This window comes from Loxodonta africana, chromosome 18 (assembly GCF_030014295.1).
Source record: "Loxodonta africana isolate mLoxAfr1 chromosome 18, mLoxAfr1.hap2, whole genome shotgun sequence".
Classification (NCBI taxonomy): Eukaryota; Metazoa; Chordata; class Mammalia; order Proboscidea; family Elephantidae; genus Loxodonta; species Loxodonta africana.
This window is the reverse complement of record NC_087359.1, coordinates 72,921,109-72,944,291: the sequence shown is the minus strand read 5'-3', so window position 1 is coordinate 72,944,291 and position 23,183 is coordinate 72,921,109. Positions and strand designations below refer to the sequence as shown.

Sequence of the window (23,183 nt, the reverse complement as noted above, 5' to 3'; positions counted from 1 at the left end):
TTTTGCTATTGTTATAATCACTGAAGTTTGCATTCCTGATGGTATCTTTTTTTTTTTTCCAAATAATTTTTTTTGTGTTTTTGGTAAAGGTTTACACCGTGGTTAGGTTTCCATTCAACAATTTCTGTACAGGTTGTGCAGTGACATTGGTTACATTCCTCATAAGGTGTGAACGTTCTCTTTGTTTCCGTTCTGGTGGTTCTGTTTGGTGATGGTGTCTTTTCACACTTAGATGAAGCTCCTGGAAGGGCGAATGCTGCCTTTTCGACCTGTGCCATCATATTGCTCTTTAGAAAGCAGTTGCCATCGAGACGATTCTGACTCACAGCAACCCCATGTATGTCAGAGTAGAGCCGTACTCCGCAGGGTCTGCACTGGTTATTTTTCAGAAGTAGATTGCCAGACCTTTCTTCTGAGGGGCCTCTGGTGAACCTGAACTTCCAGCCTTTCAATTAGCAGCCGGGTGCATTAACTACACCATCCAGGGCCTCCCCCTCCTCCCCCCCTTAGAAGGGTTGGACCAGTTTACAGCCCTTGAGCATGTTCAGTTCCCCATTCACTGGCCAAGACAGGGACTTGCAGGTCTAAGGAGAGTTTGTCATGAGATGTGTCACCAGCTGCAGACCTTGCTGTGGGAGCTTGGTGAGAGGGAGGCCCGAGCTTCCCAGGCGGCCGTGTGCAGGTATGGGGTGCATGGGGTGTTTGGGCACCTGCCTTTGGGATTTGGCAAGGAACTGTGGCCTTGAGACTGTTGCTCTCCAGGCCCCTTGTCCTCTTGAGTTTCTTGGGTGCACAGGTTTCTGGTCAGGACTCATTGGCCTGAGTCTTGCACTGTGAGTGGGGGCATCTGCCCTGAACCATCTAGTTCCTTGTCTGCCTTTGGCTGGGCCTGTCCTTGTCGGAGGCCTGTGCAAGGCCCCGCCACGAGGGGCTGGTTGGAGCCGGAGGCGCGTGGGGAGTCCTCCTGAGCACAGGGACATCTCTGTTCCCTCCTCTGCCTTGGCGGAGGCCCCCATTCACTGCAAGGAGAGTCACGCAGTCCCCCTTGAGATAAGAATAGAGCCCGACTGTGCCCCAGGACAGAGTCCAGCTTCTTCAGCCGGCCCTCCGAGGCCTGGCAAGGGCTCCCAGATGGTCCTGGCATGAGAGGGCCCTGGCAGCCTGCCCCGCCTGTCCCTTGTACATTGTGTGCCCGGGACACTGGGCACTGTGTGTGTGAGTGTGTGCGTACCCAGGCCCCTTGGAGACCTGCAGACTCGAGGCTCTGCTCAGGATGGAGGGGCTTGTCTTCAAATCAGCTGTCCCAGAGCTCTGCTGTGCCCCCCACATTACCTCTGGGCCTCGGGCTCCACCAGCCCAGTCTTTATACCTCAGCTGAGTAGCTACTCCTGTCTCTTCCTGGAAGGGAGCAATAGAGGCCTTGTTCTGGGAGAGGGCCAGTGACTGGATGTTGGAAAGGGTAGCCTGGGTGCCCTGGTGGCCTGTTTCTGCAACCCCAGGGAATGAGAACAGGATCCAGCAAGGGCCACAGATTTGTGTGTGTGTGTCTGAGGAGTGGGGTCAGGGGCCTTGACCATTGCTCCGCCTGGATCTCAGGTGTGAGATGGAGCAGCTGAGAGTCAGTTCAACAGCAGGACTGGATCAAGTGCTATTAACTAGGCAAGGGGCAGGGAGAAGTCCCCAGCTCTTCTCGTGATCAATTCTGTTGTTGTTAGCTGTCCTTGTGTTGATTCTGACTCATGGTGACCCCCTGTATGCAGAGTAGAACTACTCCATAGGGTGTTCAAGGTGATTTCTAACTCAGTGGTCTCTCACATGTGGGAGACCCAGGTTTGATTCCCAGCCAGTGCACCTCACTAGTGGCAGATTGCATGTTGCTATGATGCCACGTGGATTTCAACAAAGCTTCCACACTAAGACAGACTAGGAGGAAAGGGCTGGCAATCTACTTCCAAAAATCAGCCAATAAAAACCCCATGGATCACAATGGCCCCATTTGCGACTGGTAATGGGGATGGTGCAGGACAGGGCAGCATTTTGTTGCATTGTACACGGGGTAGCCATCAGTCTGGAGCCTAGTCGATGGCAGCTGACAACAACACTTTCCTAGGGAGAAAGCACTCTTCACAGGTCTTCTGTGGGTAGGAAGGATGAACAAAGACACACAGACTGACCATTTTTGAGGTTTCGGGAGTTTCCAGAGCACCATCTTCTGGGCAGGTCTGGGAGAGTGGAAATCTTCTGGTCTTCTGAGACTTGGTTGAGAGCAACAGGTTTGGAGAAGCAAAAGGGAGAGGTTAATGAGCAACAGGTAAGTACCTTCAGTGGTCTCAGGTTAGGCTTCAGTACCCCACTGTCTGTACTTAACACATTTTCTCAACCAAAAAATGGGCAAATGGCCTGAAACCCATTGCCATCCAGTCGATTCTGACTGATAGCGACCCTACAGGACAGAGTAATACTGCCCCACAGGGTTTCCAAGGAATGGCTGGTGGACTTGGACTGCCAACCTTTTCATTAGCAGCTGTACTCTTAACCACTGCACTCGGTTTTAATACTTCCAGGCATTGTTCTCGACACATTACCTTCATTAACTCATTTAATCCTCACAACAGACCTAAAAGTACTAGTGTGCCCAGTTTACATATGGGGAAACTGAGTCACAGAGAAATAATTTCCCAGTGTCACATGGTGATTAGCAGAGCCAAGGCTTGCACCCAGGCCGTCTATCCCCAGAGCTGTCCATGCTCTTCACAGTGGTTGCTGGGCCCCTACACCTTCCGTCTACACCACATCCCTCAGGACCCCCGGAGCCCCTGCAGGTCTGTCCCTGACCCCACCCTAAATGCATCTGTACAACCAGTTTGAATAACTAGGGAGTTCCCTGGTTCAGGGTCCAAGTGGGCTTTTTCTTTCTTGTGGCTGTTACGAAGGACAGGAAATGATGGGTATGAGAGATGGCTTGGCGGGGGGGCTCCTTAGCCGCCCTCCTCTTATGTTCCTAATTCTTCCCACCCGAGCCACCCGTCCAGGACGCTGTTGAAGCATGGAGGGCTCCCTGCTTGTTGTTTCAGGATTTAGTCCTGGTCTAGCTGAATCTTTGGGGTGACTCACTAATGCGAAGGGAAGAGGAAGGAGAGCAATGGGGCGCCGTCTTCCATCGATGGCATTGTGGTTGCCTCCAAGGCCCCACAACTTTTAGGAGAGGGCAGACCGGGCAGGGAAAGGTGGATGGCGGCTGGACCAGTCCTCATGGCTGCTCCTGCCCATCGAGGGCTGTGTCTTCCCTGGGGGCCTAGGGCCAGCTGTGGTCAAGCTCGCAGCTGTTTGTGGAATGGGACGGTATGGTAGGGTTCAGAGACTGGGGAAACCATCAGGGATGTGCTCTGAAGGTCAGCTTTGAATTTCCTCCAAACAGGACAAGGCAGCCTTGCTCAGCTCACTAGCAGCCCTGCTGGTGGTTAATTGTTTCCGCTAAGAGAGTCCCAAGTTGTGGTCAGGGCTTGAGCTGCCAAGTAGACTTGATCTCCTGGTATGCATGGGTGTAACATCCGCCCTTGCTCGTCCTCTGCCCCCAGGTGGCCGGGGCTCTGCAGAAAACACAGCCTAGCTAGCAGAGGTGTCAGATCAGGGCTGGGAGGAGATGGCAGTGTGAGGGGCTGCCTCCATGTGGGGTTGGGGCTTCTAGAGAAGATATGGGTCTGAAGTTAGTTGAGAAGACCCTAAAACCAGTTGATGCTTTGGGACAGTGACCTAGAAAGGGGTTAAGACATTCTGTGGGCAGCTTACAGAGAAACCACTGAATCATGTTTTCTGGTAGCTGAGGAAGACAGTGTGTTAACCCAGCTCATGGCGTGACGGTGGTGTTAGGGGGCTGGGGTGTGAAGTAAAAGGAGGGAAACGGACCGGGGACCTTGACCAAGAATCAGAGACTCTCAGGAAGTCCTGCAGCTCTTTGTTTCTGTGTGTTTTGTGTTTCATCGTGATTGACACGCTGTCAGGAGCCAGCTCCTAAGAGACAACTCCTTCTCACGCGTAACCCTTCTGTAATCACGCGTCTTAACCTCTGTCTCCTTCAATAAAATCTAAGCTCATGTGCTTAGGGAAGCCCATGGTGAGCACTTGGTAACTATTGAATGAATGAATGAATGAAACAGGCAGAAGAGCTAGAAGGTCTTCAACTGTGTCTTGGAAACAGTCATCACATCTGAACTGTTTAAAATTGCCACCCACCCCCAACATACCTGAGCTCCTGATTTCCCTAACCTTGTTCTTTCTGTCTTTTCTATCATCTTCTAACATTTTTTGTAATTTACTTGTTTATCATGTTTATTGCCTGCTTCCCCCTGACCCGCTCCCAGCTTATGTGGGAATGAATGCTCAGAGGTTTTTCCCTTCTGATGTCCCCCAGAAGCCTACAAAAAGGTGCCTGGCACTTGATATGTGCTCAATAAATATTTGTCAAGATGAATGAAGAATGGACGGGTGAGTGAAAGACCGTGCCCAGGAAGTGCTGAGGCCATTTGACTCTGGGCGTCCCCTTGCAGCACCTTTTGCCGTTTGAGCAGGTTGTGTGCTGTGCTGGTGTCTAGGGCTAGCAGTGGAGAGTAAGACCTGCGTCCACTGGGCAGTGCCCACACAGTCTGGCCACCTGCCTTGGCTATGTTCTAGCCTCATGATTTACTGGGCCCCTGACATAGGACCACCCTGACTCCTCACGACAGCTCCAAGACATGAGGGCTTTCCAGAATCCTCTTGCAGGGGCACTGAGAGCCCCAAGGGCAAGCTCAAGAGCGCAGACTGGGTAGTAAGTGGAGGTGTTCATAGCTGAGGATCTTGGAGCCTGTGGTATGACTGCATTCCTGAATCCTGCCCTACTGCCCCTCCTTTTCCCCACAACTCAGTTCCCATCCCATGAACTGTGAGAAGTAGAAATATCCCCGGTTGAGCAATTGAGGATTCAGGAGAAATCCCTGTTTACTCACAGTCTCATAAACTTAACCTGGGATGGTCATGGATTCTCTGTACCACACCCTGCACGGCGATAGGGCGTTGGTGCTTCCTGCTCCGCCCAGGGTTAAGTCCAGACCCCAATTCTCAACCCCACAGTTGGGCTCCAGTAAGACCTCCAGCAGCCTGCTTATGAGAGCCTTCTGCTCAGATCAGCAAATCTGTTTCCAGTCTTTGCTTACAGTGTTGCTCTTGACCTCCAGACATATATCCACTTTCTTACTTGACATCTCTAAGCAACCTGTCCAAAACGTGGTGCTTGGTCTTCTCCCCAGATCTGGGCCATCTGTGGCCTTTCAGAGCTCAGTAAATGGAAAGCAAGTTGTCCTCCCAGCTCCTTGGGTAGAAACCTTAAAGCCATCCTTAATTCCCCTTTTTCTCTCACACCTCATGTTTAGTCTGCCAGGAAAGCTTGTTGCTTCTTCCTTCAAAGTCGATTTTAAAAAGTCCACCCTCTTTTTACCTTGTCCAGGGGTGTCATCTTGGTCTGAGCCACCAGTACCAGGGGCTGTCGAGTCCACTCAGACTCATGGCGACCCCATGTGTGTCAGAGTAGAACTGTGCTCCATAGGGTTTTCAATGGCTGATTTTTTGAAAACAGATCACCAGGCCTTATCTTTTGAGGTGACTCTGGATGGACTCAAACTTCCAGACTTTCCGTTAGCAGCTGAGTGTGTTAACCATTTACACCATCCAGGGATGTTAGCCTGAGCTGCAGCCACCATCATTGTGCCCTGGGACTATTTCAGTAGCCCCGTAACTGCTCCACCACCCCCTGGTCTGTTCTTTTAAAATAGCAAGTCCAGTTATGTCGCGCCCCCCCCTCAGAACACTCCGGTGGCTCCTCATGGCGGCAGAGTAGAAACTGAAGGAGACCTTTCATGCCTTACGAGGCCCTATGTGATGGGGCCCCGTTACTGCCCTGACCTCAGCTTCCGCTCCTCTCCCCTTATCCCATGGCCTCCTTTCCCACCAAACCGGGGCTCTGTGTTGTCCTTCACACATGGCAGGCAGCTTTTCTCCTTAGGCCCTTTGCAGCCACATGGCTAACCCCTGGGGTAGGTTGAATAATGGGCTTCCCAAAGATATCCACGTCCTAATCCCCGGAACCTGTGAATATGTTACCTTACGTGGTAGAAGGGACAGTTCGAATGCGATTAAATTAAGGATTTTGAGGTGAGGAGATTGTTGGATTACCCAGCTGGGCCCAATGTAGTCACACAGGTCCTTATAAGAGGGAGGCAGGAGAGTTAGAGTCAGTAGTAGGACATGCAACCATGGAAGCAAGAGGTTGGAGTGATGGAAGGAAGGGGCCATGTGCCAAGGAATGCAGGCAGCCTCTAGACTGGAAAAGGTAGGGAAATGGATTCTTCGCTCAGAGCCTCCAGAAGGAATCTGCCCTGCCGACCCCTTGACTTTGGTCCAGTGAGACCGGTTTTGGACCTCTGACCTCCAGAACTGTAAGGTAATAAGCATGTGCTGTCTTACGCCACTTGGTTGTTGTGGTAATTTGTCACAGTGGCCATAGGAAACCAATACATTCCCTCTTTGTTCTCTATCGCTTACCACCTTCCAACAAAACACATCACTGGAATATAAGCTCCACTAGGGCAGGGATCTCTGTATTGTTCACTGATGCATCCCAGCACCTAGAACTGTGTCTGGTATGTAATAGGTGCTCAGCAGATATTTGTCAAATGAGTAAATATGGATGAATGGATGAGTAAATGATTTCTTGGTCTGGAATGCCCTTTCCCTACATGGTCCCCTCTTCCTACTGTCCTCTAAGTCCATTTCAGTCTGTCCCCTTCACAAGGCCTTTCTCTCTCAGGGTAGATGGAACTTCCTGTCCATAGCCCTTGTTGGGCACTGGCAACTTCGTGCAGGCTGGCCGTTCACTGAGACCTGCTGTGCTCAGGGATCTCCTACTCAGCATGAGTGCTCTGGTGGAAGCCTGTAGCAGCCAGGTATTCGAGGTGTTATTAGTGTGCATGTTTCTTACAGATGACCATTATCAGAGTCTACTTGATCTCTAAACCCAACCTCTTATTTCCTCAGAGTAAGATGACCTAGAGAAGTTAGTAGGTTGCCACACTAATATCGAGAGCCCGAGGTCTCAGAACTTCTGGCACATCCCTTGCCCAGCTGAATTATCTGTTTACATCCTCCTTCCCCATTGCCAAGGCGGCGGTGGGTCAGTGGTAGAATTCTCACCTTCCATGTGAGAATCCTGGGTTCAAATCCCAGCCAGTGCACTTCACGCATGACCACCACACGTGTGTCGGTGCAGGCTTGCATGCTGTGGTGATGCCGAACAGGTTTCAGCAGAGCTTTCAGACTAGGAGGAAAGGCTTAGTGATCTGCTCCCAAAAATCAGCCAGTGAAAACCCTGTGGATCACAGTGACCCACAGCTGATCGTGGGGATGGTGCAGGACTGGGCAGCGTTCTGTTCTGTTGTGCACGGGGTTGCCGTGAGTCAGAGGCCAGCAGCAGATAACAGCAACCCCGTCACCACACCCAAGGAGAGCAGTGTCTGGCCCATAGCAAGTGGTTAGTTAGAACCAGTTGCACGCAAAGTGGAGGAGTTGGAGCAGTTGGCCAAGTGGTCTAATGGGGAGTGAGGAGGTTCTCCCCTGGGACTAGGGACAGGGGAGGCTGAGGGATTTGTCTTGTCAGCAGAAGCTTGTGTGGAGGCTGAGGCTTAGAAGAAGGAAAGGAAGGCAAGATATGGCTGGGAAGGGAGAGGTGAGCTGGGAGTTGTGTTCTCACAATGGGCATCTCAGGTTTGAGGACCCTCCTTGATTCTTTTGGGACCCAAAAGAGTATGGCACATGACCAGAGAGTAGCAAAGAAAGATGAAGGAGGCCTGTGTCTGGGCTGAGCCTAGCTTCCCCAGGACGCAGCTGCAGGCTGGAAAGGGTGACCACTTCGCTGTTGGGAAGACTCCTTCCTGCTGTCTTCTCTGGGGAGGACACGTTTTGGAACACTTCCTGAGTTTGGGGAAGAGGTGACACTTTGCCCCCCGCCCTCCTTCAGGCTGCTGCTAAAGTGTGGTTGGTTGTGAACCTACAGCTGTGTTTCTGCACCAGGCCCCCTGCACCTCCGCCAGTCCCACTGGGGCTTGCCTCCTCCCTCTCCCTCCTCTCTGCTGGGTGGTGACTCACTCAGCTTCTTGTGCAACAGCCCAGACCCTTGCTCTCCTAGTTGTTTTCCTCTGTGCCATGAGCTCCCCTCCTGATTTATGTCTTCTCATTTGGGTTAATGCTTTCCACATTTTGGTCTGTAGATTAGTGTGTAGCTCGTTGCTTCAGCCACCAAAACCCCAGTACCCAGCTTGGTCTGGCACAGAGAGGGCAGACAGACAGAGGGACAGAGGGCCATTGGGAGCTTGCCCTCAACCTGTCCTGGCTCCAGCTGGCCCATCCCCGCCAGACTCCCCACCTCGGAGGCCGGCCCAGGAGAGTCAGGAACGCAGCTCCCTCTGCCAGCTTGCCTGGGGTTCTTCCCCAGGCTGGTTCCCTGTAAGCACACAGCACACAGCTTGGAATGGTGTGAGGAGGGAATTGCCCTGAGCCGGTGCTTCCCCCTGAAGGAGCGGGTCCTCAGAAGTGAGAGGCAGAAGCTGTAGGGTGTGGAACAACGCTTTCTCTGTGGCTTTACAAACCGTCACACAGAGCAATGTGTGTTTTCTTTTTCTTTTCGAAACAATAATATTACCTTTGTTGCTATGGTGTTGTTGTGGGGGTGGCTAATTGGACACAGACTTGATAAACACAGGTGCCTGGTGTCCATAGTGATTATCAGGTGGCGACCATGGGACTTACTTTAGTTTTCTTCCTGGGTAAGAGGCTTGCAGGTTATCACTGTGCACAGTGGCTGTGCACCCTGCCCTTGTGGGGCCTCAGGGACGTGGTGGCACCCTGGTCTGAAGTCGGGATTGAGGCAGAGGGAGGAGAATCCCAGGTTCAGATTCTAAGGCTGAGCTACAGCCCAGGTTTCCTGAAGGCTAGGTGTGTGGCAGCTTCTCCTCAGAAATTCCAGGCCACAGGGGAAGGGACCCCTCAGCAGGGAAGCTTATGGAGGTGCCTCCTGGCACCTGTGCAGCCGGCGATGTGTGGTGGCTCACCTGGCAGGGGCCGCCTTCCTATTGAGGCTGTAACATCATGGGGAAGTGTGGGTGAAGGGAGGGAGGAGTTTTCAACTTTTTGTTGAATGTATATACAAAGAAGTGCATCTTGTTATTTTACATTTTTTGAAATTTTCACCTTCCACGTGGGAGACCTGGCCAACGCATCTCAGGCACAGCTACCACCTCTCAGTGGAGGCCTGTCTGTTGCCACTGAACAGGTTTCAGGGAAGCTTCTAGACTAAGACGGACTAGGTAGAAAGGCTTTGGTGATGTACTTCTGAAAATCAGCCAATTGAAAACCATGGGGATCACAGTAGTCCAATCTGCCACCGATCATGGGGGAGGCGAGGACTGGGTAGTGTTCAGTTTATTGTTCATGGGACCACTTGACGACAGCTAACAATATATATATATTGTTAGGTACAAAGAATATAGAGTGAAAAGTTGGCCTCTCTCCCATTCCTGTCTGCCGGTCAGCTCCCTTGGCCAGAGGCCAACCAGTTACCAGTTTCCCGTGGGTACTTCCAGAAGCATTTATAAATGAATGCATACATTCAGCTCCCTGAACACAGTGGAGGCCCCCAGTAGCCCTCTGCACCTTCCTGCTGCTTCTGCTGTTCTTGTTGTTGTTTTTAAGTGATGTAGTGGTACATCTTGGATTTTGGTCAATAGAAATAGTTTCCTCCTCCTTTTTAGGAGGGCATTTCAACGACCCTGCCACCGATGGGCACCTAGGTTGCTTCTAGTCCTTCGTTGTTGCCAGCAGTGCTATTGTGGATAACCCTGTATGTCCCTCTTTCCACCCATGGGTTAGTTAGTATCTGAAGGGTAAGTTCCTGAAGTTGAAAAGCTAGGGCAAAGAAATGTATGTGTTGGTAATTTTGCTACAATGTCCTACAACCTCTGCCTTTTTGTTATACATAAGGTTGCCATGAGTTGGAACCAGGTAGATGGCAACTAACAACAATAACAAGAGTTTTCGTAGAAAGCGCCAGACTGCCTCCAAAGAGGTTGTTACTTAGTGTATACTCTGTCAGCCATTGTAGGAGTGTCGTCTTGCCCACAACCTTGCCAACACAGTGTATCTTCAATTTTGTAAAACTTCTGTATGGAAAAGTTTTGTGTCTTTACTTTCTATTGATTTCCCCTCCCTATTCTCAGCCCCGCCCCCCCATTTTGCCATACACTGTTCCTTTCCATGGGGGCAATGAGTGGATGAAGCCCCTTTAGACTCCTAAGAGGCTCTGGGGCCACAGGGCTGGGACCCTCTGTCCCACAGCCTCCTTCTCCGAGCAGCGGTCTAGTCCTTACAGGCCGGGAGATTTTTGTACCTGCTTTCAGGTCTCAGGGGAGGCCTCCCTTTCAGCATTTGATTTATAGCCCTGCTAGACCCCGTGTCCTTGTGCTACTTGCCTTATCTTTTTCCACATCTTCCTCTTCTAATCTGCATCTTCCTCCACCTCACCCCCCGAGTTCTGTCTCTTGTTTGTGGTTTCCTTACCCTGTAACTTCTGCTTCTCACTTTCCAAAGATAGAGTCTCCCCAATAAGACCTCAGACTTGTACCATGCCCTGGAAGGAGTTCCAGCGTGGAATTGGGTGTAGTGGCTGCATTCCTCTTGTCCTGAGTTCTTCCAACCAGGCAGCCGGAGCCGGAGCCGGGGATGCTCAGAGCGATGCGCTAAGCCAGCTCCGTCCAGCAGAACTGTGCGGTGGTGGACGTGTTCTGTGTTTACAGCACCAGTACAGCTGCCACAAGCCACACGTGCCTGTTGAGCACTTGACATGCGGCCAGTGTGACTGAGGAACTGAATTGTAAATTTTATTTAATTTTAATTAATTTCAATTTAAGTAGCCATACATGGATAGCTGCTATCAAGTCAACTCCAACTCACGGGACCTTGTGTACAATGGAATGAGACGTTTCCTGATCCTGCGTCACACCCTCAAAACCGCTGGCATGTTCAAGCCCGTCGTTGCAGCTGTTATTCCACTCCATCTTCCTGAGTGTGTCTCACACCCTTGCGGACCCTCTGCTTCACCAAACATGATGTCCTCCCCCAGCGATTGATCCGTCCTGCTGATGTGTCCACAGCAAGCGAGTCAGAGAAGGTTCTGTTGTGATCCATAAGGTTTTCATTGGCTAATTTTTGGAAGTAGCTCACCAGGCCTTTCTTCCTAGTCTGTCTTAGTCTGGAAGCTCTGCTGAAACCTCTCCAGCTGTGGGTGACCCTGCTGGTATTTACAATACGGGTGACTAGCTTCCAGCATCACAGCAACATGTAAGCCACCACAGCACAACAAACTGACAGACACGTAGTGGATACGTGGCCAGTGCCTAGCATATTGGAAAGCGCAGCTCTAAGCATACACTCTTCAGGATGAGAGCGAAAGTCTGACAGACAGAACATACCTGGCCTAGGTTTCCTCACGTTGAAGCACAGTGGTAGCACTTCGTTCCTTGGGTATCCAAGCTCAGTGTGTGTTTTTTTTTTTTTTTTTTTTGGATCTCACACGTTTTCTCTATTGGAAGCTCAATTGGGGGTTAGATTACTAGGCCCATCAAGGAGAGACTGGCTGGCTCTTGTCCGAAATTCCAACTTGGAATATAGGCTTTCCTCCAGGAATTTTGTTATACACAGATAGACGTGGCAGGCATTGAGCTAGGTGCTCTGGACATAGACATGAACAAAGGAAGCTAGCCCTGTCCAAATGGAGGATCTAGTGCTATTTCTAATACATATGAGATAAACATAAAACTATGATCTTTGGACACATAGACCTTGACTTTGTAGAGTTACATAAAACCAAAAAACCAAACCCAGTGCCGTCAAGTTGATTCCAACTCATAGCACCCCTATAGGACAGAGTAGAACTGCCCTATAGAGCTTCCAAGGAGTGCCTGGTGGATTCGAACTGCTGACCCTTTGGTTCGCAGCCGTAGCACTTAAACCACTAGGCCACCAGGGTTTCCCTGAGAGTTACATAAGAGGAGGTATATTGGCTTCCTATGACTGCTTTAACAAATTACCGTAATTTGTGGCTTCAAACAATATCAATTTATTCTCTAATTTATTCTTTATTTTCTTAAGAGTCCTGGAGGTCAGAAGTCCAAAACGAGTTGGCCACTTTCTCCTGCAGGCCCTAGGGGAAAATCCATGTCCTTGCCTTTTCCAGCTTCTAGAGTCCACCCACATTCCTTGGCTTGTGGCCCCACATCACATTGCCTCTTATCTCCCTGTGTCTGTAGTCATACCACCTTCTTCCCTTCTTGACCTTGCCTCCCTCTTAAAGAACCCTTGTGATCACTTTGGGCCCACCCAGGTAATCCAGGATAATCTTCCCATCTCAAAATCCTTAACTGAATCACATTTGCCAAGTCCCTTTTGCCGTGTCACATTCACAGGTTCTGAGGATTAGGATATCTTGGGGATGGGGAATTATACTTTCAGGACTTGAAGAACAGGTTTGTATGAGAAGGTCAGGCGTTCTGAACTGGTTCTGAGCTAGAGGAATGTGGAGAACTTGAGCTGCTCATGTTGAAGGTTTAATGTTCTAAAGCAGTGGATTTTCAAGCTTGGGTGGGTATCAGAATCACCTGGGGGACTTGGGAAAAGTACAGAGGCCCTACTTCAAGGCCTACCCTGAGCCTGCACCTGTGTGTTCTTTATTAGCTCTCTGGGTGATTGATCCTTCACTCAGTTTGAGAACCACAGCTTTAAGAACCTTCTCGGGGATTATCAGTATGCATACATGTGGGAGGTGGAACTGCTTGTTGTCAGTGAGTAAGTGCCAGACAGGAAGTGCTGGAGATCAGAGGAGGGGCCTGCCTCTGCAGAGGAACTGCCACCTGAGCCACACCTGGAAGGCAAGAGAAGGTACTGCTTCGTCCTGAAGCAGGGCAAGTGCTCCGGTAGAGGGGAAGGCCTTACAAGCAGCACTGAGGTAGGAGCAAGTGTGCCACCTTTGGGGACACAGAGGCCACTTGGGGCCAGGAGGGGCAGGGACAGGGAATGGATTTGCAAGAAGAATATTAACAAGATCAGCCTGCTGGTATTTGCAGGGTTGGTTGGAGGGCAGAGGCAGGGTTCTGTCTATAGTTCTGTCTGGGTGGAGTAGAGGGAGCCCTGGATTTGGTGGTGGTGGGCAAAATGGAGAAAGATGCTGATTGGGAGAGATTTCAGAGGAAATATGAACGTGACATGGGGTCTGATATCAATCAGTGGTTATTGGCTGGATGATGATGGGCACGGCACTGCACGGGCACAGCCTGGGAGCCGGGAGCCAGTGGTAAATAGGACAGACAAGGTCCCTGATCTCATGAGCCTGTGTGGGGTGGGGCAGTGTGGTAGATTAAACAATAAGCTGACAAACACAAATATGGAGCGTTAGAATGGGTTCATGTGATGAGAGGAACTGGGTGGCTTCTTTTGTTTCGGTGGCTAGGGAAGGCCTCTCTGAGGAGGTGACAATTAAGCTGATATCTGGCTGATGAAAAAGAGCCAGCTGTCAGGAGATCTGGGGGAAAGGTACTCTAGGCAGAATGGAGGTAAATTTCAGTACTTGAAGAAGAGCAAGCTCATATGAGAGAAGGTTGTTAACCCAGCCAGTCACTTCCCAGGTGCTCTGAGCTGGAGGAATGTGGAGAAGGTAAGCTGCTCATGTTGAAGGTCTGATGTTATAAAGCAGCGGGTCTCAAGCTTGGGTAGGCATCAGAATCACCTAGAAAACATGGAAAAAATACAAAGGCCCAGACCCTCTCCTACTGACATAAAGGCAGAGGTAACAGCAAGTGCAAAGGCCCTGAGGCAGCACTGTACTTGCCCTGTTCAAAGAACAGCTACAACAGCACGGTCCAATAGAACTTTCTACAGTGATGGGAGTGTTCCATGGCTGTGCTGTCCAGTATGGTAGCCACTAGCCACATGTGGCTATTGAGCACTTGAAATGTGGCTGGTAAGATGGAATTTTAGTTCATTTTGATTTGACTTTACATAGCCGCACATGGCTAGTGTCTGCCTCATCAGACAGTCCGTGTGGCTGGAGGGTGGAGGGTGTGTGAGCGTGAGAGTGGCATAAAATGACACCTCTTATGAGCTGGCAGGGATCGGGCAGATTTTATTGCCTTGTGAATAAGGGTAAGTTTTGTTTCCTAAGAGTAGTGAGAAACTACTGGATGGTTTTAGTGAGAAGGTTGACCTAGTCTGCCTTACTGGAATGTTTTATAAGCTTACTCTGGCTGCCATGTTGAGAATGGATTAGAGGAGACAAAAAGTAGAACAGAAGCCCAGTTCGGAAATGATGACAGTGTTGACTTGGGAAGAGGGTGGCAGCAGTGGGGAAGGAGAAACGTGGGTGCTTCCAGGATGAGTTCTGGAGGTAGAAGTGACAGGAGCTGAGAGCGATTGGATGTGGAAGGTGGGAGGACTTGATGAGCCTAGATTTTGGGTCTTAGCCACTGAATGGCTGGCGGTGACATTTAACTGAAATGAGGTATGGAGAGTAGGGTTTTTTTTTTTTTTTTTTGGCAGGGGGAATGAGTTGGAACAAGAGTTCTTGTTTGGATTTGTTAATTTGAGATTCCTTCTGACCATCCATGTGGGGATGTCACGGTCGCCAGTTGAGTGTGGTCTGGAATGCTAGGAAAGGTCAGGGCCAGAGTAAATAGAGGATGTATAAAGCTGTAAGGAGCTCTGGTGGCCCAGGGGTTAAAGCGATGGACTGCTAACCGAAAGGTCTGCAATTCGAAACCACCCGCGGCTCTGCAGGAGAAAGATGTGGTAGCCAGCTTCGTAGAGACTTACAGCCTTGGAAGCCCTATATGGGGTCACTGTGAGTCAGAATGGACTTGACAGCAGTGGGTTTTTTTTTTTTTTTTAAATACAGCTGTGAAAAAAGAATAAGCAGAAAAAAAGGGGGATAGGAAAGAGCCTTGGTGCACTCTAGTGTTTAAGATTGAGCATAGGAAGAAGATCTAGAAAGGAGACTTGAGAAAACCTGTGAGATGCCATGGAAAGCCAGAAAAGACATGGTTTCCAGAAAGAGGGAGTGTCGAATGCTGCTGGAAGAGACAAGTGCCTATCAGATTGGGTGACACCATGGGGATCTTTGATGACCTTGACAAGAGTAGTTTCAGGTCATTGATGACCTTGATGAGAGTGGGTAGGAGAGTTAGAGGTAAGCACGTAGAGTCTGTGACTACAGATAACTTTCGTGGAACTTTTTTTCCATTGTGTTTTAGGTGCAAGTTTACAACACAAATTAGTTTTTCATTTAAAAATGTATACACAGATGGTTTTGTGACATTGCTTGCAATCTGTGCAATGTGTCAGCACAATCCCTCTTTCTCTTTCCACTCTGGGTTCTCTGTGTCCATTCGTCCAGTTTTCCTGTCCCTTTCTGCTTTCTTGCCTTTGCTTTGGGGCAGGTGCTGCCCATTTGGTCTCCTATACTTGATTGAACCAAGAAGCATGTTCCCCACGTGGGTTATTGTTTGTTTTATAGGCCTGTCTAATCTTTGGCTGAAAGGTGGGCCTTGGGAGTGGCTTCAGTTCTGAGTTAGCAGGGTGTCTGGGAGCCATAGACTTGGGGGTTCCTCTAGTCTCTGTCAGACCAGTAAGTCTGATCTTTTTTTGTGAATTTGAATTTTCTTCTACATTTTTCTCCTGTCTGGGACCTTCTATTGTGATTCCTGTCAGAGAAGTCAGTGGTAGCTGGGCACCATCTAGTTCTGGGCTCCGGCTGGTATAGGCTCTGGTTCATGTTGTCCATCAGTTCTTTGAACTGACATTTTCCTTGTGTCTTTGGTTTTCTTCATTCTCCTTTGCTCCAGATGTGGTGGGACCAGTAGATGTATCTTAGATGACTGCTCACAAGCTTTTAAGACCCCAGATGCTGCTCACCAGAGTAGGATGTAGAACATTTTCGTTATGAACCGTGTTAGGCCAGTTGACCTAGGTGCCCCCCGAGACCATGGTCCCCAGCCCCCAGCCCCCAGCTCCAGTAACTCAGTCTCCCGCAAGGTGTTTGGACGTGTCTAGGAAGCTTCCGTGACTTCGCCTTGGTCAAGTTGTGCTGACTTTCTGTATATTGTGTTTCCCTTCACCGAAGTTAACACTTGTCTACGATCTAGTTAGCGGTTTCTCCTCCTCACCCCTCCACCTTCCTTGTAACCATCAAAGATTGTTTTTTTCTGTGTGTAAACCTTTTGTTGGGTTTTTATAATAATGGTCCCATACAATATCCTTTTTGTAATTGACTTATTTCACTCAGGATTCATTCATGTGAGGTGTTTTGTGGATTTATCATTGTTCTTTATCGTCATGTACTATTCCATTGTGTGTAGGTACCATAATTTGTTTATCCATTCGCCTGTTAATGAGTACTTAGGTTGTTTCCATCTTTTTGCTATTGTGAATAATGCTGTAATGAACATGGGTGTGCACTGTTTACTCAGGCAACCGCTCTTGTTTTTCTAGGGTATGTTCCTAGGAGTGGGATTGCTGAATCTTATGGTATTTTTATTTCTAGCTTTTTAAGGAGGCGCCATATCATTTTCCATAGTGGTTGTACCATTTTACACTTGCACCAGCAATGCAAAGGATTTCCAGTCTCCCGGCAACTTCTCCAACATTTGTTATTTTCTGTTTTTTTGATTTGTGCTGGTAATGTTGTGGTGAGATGGTATCTCATTGTAGTTTTGATTTACATTTCTCTAATGGCTAATGATCATGAACATTTTCTCTTGTGTCTGTTAGCTGCCTGAATGTCTTTTTTGGTGAAGCGTCTGTTCATATCCTTTGCCCATTGTTTATTGGATTATTTGTCTTTTTGGTGGTGAGGTGTTGAAGTAGTCTATAGATTTTAGAGATTAGACCCTTGATGGATATATTGTAGCCAAGATTTTTTCCCGGTCTGTAAGGTCTCTTTTTACTGTTTTTGTGAAGTCTTTTGATGAGCATAAATGTTTAATTTTTAGGAGCTCCCAATTACCTAGTTTATCTTCTGGTATTTATGCATTGTTAATTATGGTTTGCATTGTATTTATGGCATGTAGGGCACTTAGCATTGTTCCTATTTTTTCTTCTATGATTTTTATCGTTTTAGGTTGTACATTTAGGTCTTTGATCCATTTTTGAGTTAGTTTTTGTATATGGTGTGAGGTACGGGTCCCGTTTCATTTTTTTTACAGATGGACGTACAGTTTTGCCGGCACCATTTAATGGACTCTGGTCCTTTGTCAAAGATCAGCTGACCATAGGTGGATGAATTTCTATCTGAGTTCTCGATTCTGTTCTGTTGGTCTGTGTGTCTGTTGTTTAACCAGTACCAAGCTGTTTTGACTACTGTGGCTGTATAGTAGGTTGTGAAGACAGGTAGTGTCAGACCTCCTACTTTGTTCTTTTTCTTCAGTAATGCTTTGCTTATCCGGGACCTCTTTCCTTTCCATATAAAGTCGGTGAATAGTTTTTCCGTCTCGTTAAAGAAGTCTGTTGGTATTTGGATCAGGATTGCATTATATGTGTAGATTGGGTAGGACTAACATTTTTACAATGGTAAGTCTTCCTATCCATGAGCATGGTATGGTTTTTCATTTCCGTAGGTCTCTTTTGATTTCTTGCAGTAGTGTTTTGTAGTTTTCTGTGTCTAGGTCTTTTACATCCCTGTTTAGAGTTATTCCTTAGTATCTTATCTTTTAAGGGGCTTTATGAATGGTATTATTTTCCTGATTTCCTTTTCATAGTTCTCTTTGTTGGTATATAGAAAGTCAACTGATTTTTTGTGTGTCAATCTTGTATCCTGCTACTCTGCTGAATCTATTAGTTCCAATAGTATTCTTGTGGACTGTCTGGGGTTCTCTATGTATAGGATCCTATCGTGTGTGAATAAGGATAGTTTTACTTCTTCCTTTCCAATTTGGATGCCCTTTATTTGTTTTTCTTGCCTTATTGGTCTAGCTAGAGCTTACAGTACAATGTTAAACAGGAATGGTGATAAAGAGCACCTGTCTTGTTCCATCATCAGTGGGAATGCTTTCAGCCTCTCTTCATTGACAATGATGATGGCTGTTGGCTTTGTATAAAAAAAAAAAAAAAAAAGCCAAACCCATTGCGGTCGAGTCAATTCTGGCTCATAGCGACCCTATAGGACAGAGTAGAGCTGCCCCATAGAGTTTCCGAGGAGCACCTAGCAGATTCAAACTGCTGACCCTTTGGTTAGCAGCTGTAGCACTTAGCCACTACGCCACCAGGGTTTCCTGGCTTTGTATAGATGTGCTTTATTATGCTGGGAAGTTTCCCTTCTGTTCCTATTTTATTGAGCGTTTTTGTCAGGAATCGGTGGTAAATTTTATCAGATGTCTTTTCTGCATCGATTGAGATGATCATGTGATTCATTGGTTTTATTTATGTAGTGGACTATATTGATGATTTTCTAATGCCGAACCATCCTTGCATACCTGGTATGAATCTCACTTGGACATGGTGTATTATTTTTTTTATGTGATGCTGAATTCTATTGACTGGAATTTTGTTGAGAATATTTGCATCTATATTCCTGAAAGAGATAAGTGTGTAATTTTCTTTTTTTGTGATGTCTTTGCTTGGGCTTGGTATCAGGGTTACGCTGCTTCATAGAATGAACTCAAGAGTATTCCTTCCTTCCTTTTCAGTACTCGGCAATAGTTTGAGTAGTACTGATATGAGCTCTTCTCTAAATGTTTGGTAGAGTTCTCCAGTGAAGCCATCTAGGCCAGGGCTTGTATTTGTTGGGAATTTTTTTTTTTTTAATTACCTCTTCAATCTCTTCTCTTGTTATGGGTCTGTTCAGATTTCCTGTCTCAGCTTGTGAAAGTTAAGGTACGTAGTGTGTATCTACCAATTTGTCCATTTCTCTAGGTTCTCAGATTTATTGGAGTATTTTTTTTTTTTAATAACTTTTATTAAGCTTCAAGTGAACGTTTACAAATCCAATCAGTCTGTCACATATAAGTTTACATACATCTCACTCCCTACTCCCACTTGCTCTCCCCCTCTTGAGTCAGCCCTTTCAGTCTCTCCTTTCTTGACAATTTTGCCGGCTTCCCTCTCTCTCTATCCTCCCATCCCCCCTCCAGACAAGAGTTGCCAACACAATCTCGAGTGTCTACCTGATATCATTAGCTCACTCTTCATTAGCGTCTCTCTCCCACCCGCTGACCAGTCCCTTTCATGTCTGATGAGTTGTCTTCGGGGATGGTTCCTGTCCTGTGTCAACTGAAGGTCTGGGGACCATGGCCGCCGGGATTCCTCCAGTCTCAGTCAGACCATTAAGTTTGGTCTTTTTATGAGAATTTGGGGTCTGTATCCCACTGATCTCCTGCTCCCTCAGGGGTCCTCTGCTGTGCTCCCTGTCAGGGCAGTCATCGATTGTGGCCGGGCACCAACTAGTTCTTCTGGTCTCAGGATGATGTAGGTCTCTGGTTCATGTGGCCCTTTCTGTCTCTTAGTTGTCGTGTGGCCTTGGTGTTCTTCCTTTTCCTTTGCTCCAGGTGGGTTGAGACCAATTGCTGCATCTTAGATGGCTGCTTGTTAGCATTTATTTGTCAGTTTGGCTAATGGTTTGTGGATTTTTTTCAAAGAGCCAGGAATATATTTCTTTATATTTAATTTCTTTTTTCTTAGAGGTGGGTATTTGTATGCTGATAGAAAACATCTAGGTTGCCTTTGATAGAAGGAGTAGTGCTTCATTTGCTATAACAGGGAAAGGTGGAGTGTGGGGCCACTGATGGCAGGGGAGTGAATTGGGACGGTGAGTTGATGAGCAGTCCCTGTCTAGTTGCCCCTGTCTTTTTCAGTGAAGTGTGAGGGAGATCGTCATCTGAGAGGGTGTGAATTTGTTGTTTTGAAGATGGAAAACAGCTTACTGGGTAACTGTAGGACAGTTGCTGGGTGGCTTGCACCTTGCTTCTCAAACTCGAGTGTGCAAATGAATCACCCAGAGATTTGTTAAAATGCAAGTTCTGTGTTTCTAACAACCTCCCAGCTGATGTTGATGCTGCCGTTCCCTGGATCCTACTTTGAGTAGCCAGACTCTAAAGCAGTTCTCTGGTGGCAATCTTAGGAAGACACACCATTTCCTAATACATGGCCAGCATGTGCTTAACTACTTACCCGTTGAACTAGTATTTAGGGCAGAGTAGCAAGAGTTGACTGGCTATTTGAGGTTTGTGGCCTCCATTTTGGGAAACTGATGGTGCAGTGGTTAAGTGGTAGGCTGCTAACTGAAAGGTGGGCAGTTTGAACCCACAAGCCACTCCATGGGAGAAAGATGTAGAAGTCTGCTTATGTAAAAATTTACAGACTTGGAAACCCTATCGGGCAGTTCTGCTCTATCCTATAGAGTCGCTAGGAGTCAGAATTAAGTCAGTGGCGATGAGTTTTGGTTTTGGGCCTCCATTTAAAGCACGTGTTCTCAATGTTAGAATTATCTTGGTAACAAAAAAATCCCAGGGCCTCAGTATTTGACTGAGGTTCTGAAGTTATTGGTCTGGAGTGGGCCCTGAGCAGCCTCCTTTTTAAAAGCTCCCCTGGAGGGTCTAGTGTACACCCAGGGTTGAGAAGCACTGATGTAAAATACAAAGTCAAGAGAATGGTGATGGGAGTGGTTGGCTGAGGTAGGCCTGCCCCTGGGGTGTGTGGGCTCCTGTCTATATAAACAAATTGAGTCACCCCAAATTAGCATGCCAGGACCATTCTGGCTGCCCAGTCTTACACTGTCCCACCAAAGAAATGGTATGCCAATGGGAGCGAACTACGCACCAGGCTGTCCTTCTGGAACCTTCACAGAGTCCTGTGATGACCCCACAGACATGCATTCCAGAGCTCCTTAGGCATCTGGTCTACTTTATGTGTAGGGCTGAGGCTGAAGGGCCCCCAAAGGGGAGAGACAGGGACTTGGGTACAAGGTGGAGGGGGTACTGTTTGGGCCTGGGTAGAAGGGTGCTCAGATGTTTCTGCCAGGCCCTGCTGGTCCCAGGCTCTTTAGAAAATTTCAGAGAAGGCACTTGAAGGGCAGGACACCTTGAACCATGAGTCGTGATCAGAGGCCCTGCTCGTCTGGTCTAACACAAATACTGAATGGACCAACAGGAAGGTTGAAAAACTGAGAGCCCAGCTTGCAAGATGGATGTACCATCTAGTTGCCAACAGGGATAACAAGAATAGTGAAAGAAGTCGGCTACTAAGGGATCTCTTTAAGGAAAGAAAAAGAGTATCTGGAGGGGTCAGTAATGACCATACCATGGAGGAGTTATGCTCAAGTCTGATGGACTCTTGGGTGCAAGTGGTAGCAACTGAAGTCCAGCTGGCTAACCAAAAAATAAAAAAGGGAGGGGAGGCATATTGGCTGTCGTAAGCTACCAGCCCACAGATATACAGCTTCAGACGTGGCCCCTTCCACAGGTGTGTTAGACAACCTCCAAGGCAACCCCAGTGATCCTTCCTCCTGGTGTGTACACCCTTTTGTAGTCTCCTCCCCTTGAGTGTGGGCTGGACCTAGTGATGAGCTTCTAACAAATAAGAGCATGGCAAAAGTGATGGGATGTCGTTTCCAAGATTAGGTTACAAAAGGACTGTGGCTTTTCTCTCGTCCTCTCACTTGTTTGCTCTGAGGGGAGCTGGTGGCCATATTTTGAGCTGCCCTGTGAAGAGGCTTGTGTGACAAGCAACTGATGCTTCCATAGCTGGCAAGGACCCGAGGCCTGCCAACACCCATAAGGAAGAGCTTGGAAGTGGATCCTCCTCCTGTCCTGCCTTCAGATGACTGCAGCCCTGGCCGGCACCTTGATTATAGCTATGTGAGAGACCCTCAGCAGAGGCACCCAGTTCAGCTGTGCCCAGATCCCTGACCCACAGAAATTGAGCCCAGTATTTGTTATTTTAAGTCACTGCATTTTGGGCTGATTGGTTATGCTGTGGTAAATAGCTAACACAAGAGCACAAGAGGCTAAGGCTTAGCTTCCTGTGTTGTCCTAACAAAATACCATGAATGGGCAGCTTTAAAACACCCAAATTTATTTCCTCATGGTTCTGTAAGTGAGAAGTCCAGATCAGGGTTTGGCTGTGTCGATTCCCTCTGGGGCTTCAAGGGAGAATCTATTCCATGCCTTTCTTCTAGTTTCTGGTAGCTACTGGCAATCCTTGGCATTCCACTGCTACTTATAGACGTATCTTCACGTGGCTTTTGCCTTCCCCCTCTTTTTGTCTGTCTGTTCTCCCCTTTTATAAGAAAGTGGTGAAGAGGAAAAAGGAACCCTGGTAGTGCAATGGTTAAAGCTCTTGGCTGCTATCCAAACGGTTGGCGGTTTGAACCCACCAGCCACTCCATGGGAGAAAGATGTGGCAGTCTGCTTCTGTAAAGATTTACAGCCTTGGAAACCCTATGGGGCAATTCTGTTCTGTCCTTTAGGGTCACTATGAATCAGAATCGACTCGACGGTGATGCTTTTGGTTTTGGTGGCACAGTGGTTAAGCACTCGGCTGTTAACGGATTGGTTGGCACTTCTAGCCCACCCAGCAGCTGTGCAGGAGAAAACACCTGGCAATCTGCTCCAGTAAAGATGACAGCCTAGGAAGCCCCCGTGGGGCAGTTCTGCTTTGTCCTGTAGGATCACTATAGTCAGAATCGACTCAGAAGCAACAACAAAGAAGAAAAAACCTATTTTGCCAGACAAGTTCGCACTTCACAGGTACGGAGCTAATACTTCAACATACGTTTTTGGGGACACAGTTCAGGCCGTAGCAGGCAGTGCCATCAAAAGTCTCCATCTCCTGACTTTGCTTTCCTCTGTATGGGCTCAGCTACCTTGGCAGAAAGATTACAGAAACTCTCAGTAATTTAAAAAATAAAATCACTGGGCAGCTTTCCTCTGGAGCCTGGGGTGGGTGTGGTTTGGAGGTGGGGTCAGCCTCATCCTAACAACATGGATGAGAAAGGAACAAGGATGGCACCCAAAGGAGAACCAAGATGGGCTGATTCTAGAAGGAGGAGAATGGCTATCTACCAA

General features: G+C 48.1%; 1 protein-coding gene across 4 annotated transcripts in view; it reads left to right on the top strand.

Annotated features, from left to right (window-relative positions):
- The window catches only part of GAS7 (growth arrest specific 7), a 287,911-nt gene that overhangs the window by 74,272 nt on the left and 190,456 nt on the right, over window positions 1-23,183 (top strand). Inside the window, exon 1 of one of the 4 annotated variants that reach the window (XM_064271776.1) lies at window positions 11,666-13,084. The exons of the other annotated variants lie outside the window; for them this stretch is intronic. The gene's annotated coding sequence lies outside the window, so the exon portion shown is untranslated. Of the gene's footprint in view, window positions 1-11,665; window positions 13,085-23,183 lie in introns of those variants that run through there. 4 annotated transcript variants of the gene reach the window in all.